Genomic DNA, 2,346 nt, shown 5'->3' with positions numbered 1-2,346 from the left:
ATATGTTTTCTATCACATGTGGAAGCTAGGGAGTAAAAAGGAAAAGCAAGGCCGGGTGGGTGGGGGTGATCACATGAAAAGCAAAGGGAGATCAGTAGAGTAGAGGAAGCAACAGAGCAGGAGGAGGGGAGAGAGGGGAGTGCTGGGGAGTGATACTGGCCAAATTATATTGTTATATTGTGTGTGTGTACGAATATGTAACAACAAATCCCAACGTTATGTACAGGAGTAATGCACCATTAAAAATGTGGAAGAAAAGATAATACTAACGGATGTTAGCATAAAATGAGGTATAAAAGTGAACATTAATTTAGAAAGAAAAAATATTTGCAACAAATAACTTAAAATCTGATGTAGACTAAAACATCAAAACTTCAGCCAGGTGCAATGGTGCATTCCTGTAAATACCAGCAGCTCAGGGGTCTGAGGCAGGAGAACAGCAAGTTCAAGGTCAGTCTCAGCAACTTAGCAAGATTCTAAGCAACTTAGTGAAATTCCTTCTCAAAATAAAAAATAAAAAAAGACCTTAGGATGTGGTTCACTGGTAAATTGCCTGTGGTCTAAATTCCCAGAACAGCAACAACAACAACAAAAAAATCCTGCAGGAAAATAACATTTTAATTGATGATTGGCTTAATGCATACATAAAATATGTTTTTGTAAAAAATATTTTTTTTACATAAATCTTTTGTTTTAATAAATAAAGAATGTTCATGGCTTAAATTTTAAATCACATTTACAGATGAAGAAAAATTCTCGGCCCAAATAGGTAACAATGAAGGTCGTCCTGCTGGAAGGAATGCACCCCCAACCACCAGAAGGGCAAGGAACACCAAGCGTACCACCATGTAGACCAGGTAATCACAACAGTGAAAAGAACCGGGGACTTGCTGTAGTCCAGGCAGCACCATCTGACCCCTCCTCTTCATGCTATGGTACCTCAGACGAACTACAAGTGGGTCCCGATCACACCAAGGAAACCTCTCATTGCTAACATCAGGCCAAGGGCATTAGCTACAGATGGGTATCCATCCATAAATACAATATCAGAACAATAAAGAAGAAGCTACATGGCAAGCTACATAGACAATCCTGCTTCTTAGAAGTAAGCAGTGGATTAATTTCACCTCCCAAGGGCTTAGTCCAAAAATTCCCTGTTGGCATTTGTACCAAACAAGGCTCCTCCTACTTCAGGGACCATCTGCTGGGCTATGAGAGCCAGCCAGCTTTCCAGGGTGTTGGAAACCTTTATTTTGCTATCCCCATTATAGATCTCAACTCCACTAGCTATTTCCTTAGGCAGGTAAGGCTCCTGATTAATTTGGACATCTACATTCTCCTTGGTGGCAATTTTATACATAGGAATAGCTTTCTGCACTGCAGCCTTTGCTAGAGGAAAATATTATTCCCTGCAACGAACAATCATCCGGGACTCCTACAACTGGTATGAACCCTGGAGGACAGTCCATCCAGCAGCACTTGGTACCTGGTTGTGTCTTTTACCACCTTGCTGTGTCTCTGTTTTGCTTCGTTCAGTAAGTCAGTGATGAGGTCATCTCTTGCTCTGAGCATTTTGAGCCTTGCTTGAGTCATCACAGTGGACATCTGAATTTTCTTCTGTTGCTCAATCTGTTTTTCTTTCTTTTCATAGTATTCCACAATCTTCAGTCTTTGGGTTTGCAGAAGACAGCCTTTCTCAATGCCGAACTCTTCTTCTGCCTTTGCATCTATTTCTTCTGCGTTCTCGTTGGCTTCTTGTTCAATGACAGCCATCATGTGCTTTGTCTGCCTCTGCACGTCAGCATGGCTGAGAGCCGTGGTGAAAGCGATGCTAGGTTGGTGGACACCTGGCTCCAGCTCAGTGACCAGGAAGGGTGGTGGACCAACAGGGCGAACAAACCCAAAGAGGTTCCGACTTCCTGTACTTTTCTGTTTTTGCTTCATTTTGATTGCACTCTTTCTTTTACGTTGACTTGTGTAGGAAAGTTAATTTTTCTTTAAATCATTAAATTCATCTATTGTTTCTTTAAAATCTCTCTCTTCAAATACTTAGATCCTTTTTCTTTAAATCTGCATCATTCCCAGGACTATTCCGACACAACCCTTCAAATGGGAACATGAAAGGAAATCATGGTTAAATCTTACTTTTGAATATTTCACTCACACACACACACACACACACACACACACACACACACACACACACACCAAGAACAAAGACCCAGACACACTGTGGGACACCCTCTCGGGGCCTTTGGATAGGGCAGCCCCACTATAAACCTAGCTCGTCCATAGGTTAGACCAGAGGTTCTCACAGTTGGGAAGGGTAGAATTTTGACCTCCAGG

General features: G+C 41.8%; 1 pseudogene across 1 annotated transcript; it reads right to left on the bottom strand.

The window, feature by feature from the left end:
• Window positions 1–919: 919 nt before the first annotated feature.
• LOC306663068 (V-type proton ATPase subunit E 1-like) lies at window positions 920–2,091 on the bottom strand (annotated as a pseudogene). Its single transcript has one exon. The product of its transcript is annotated as a V-type proton ATPase subunit E 1-like (transcript).
• Between the last annotated feature and the right edge of the window lie 255 nt (window positions 2,092–2,346).

The sequence above is a fragment of the Sciurus vulgaris genome (genome assembly GCF_902686455.1).
Source record: "Sciurus vulgaris genome assembly, chromosome: 6".
NCBI lineage: Eukaryota > Metazoa > Chordata > Mammalia > Rodentia > Sciuridae > Sciurus > Sciurus vulgaris.
The sequence above is the reverse complement of the archived record's forward strand: the minus strand, read 5'-3'. Positions and strand labels throughout refer to the sequence as shown.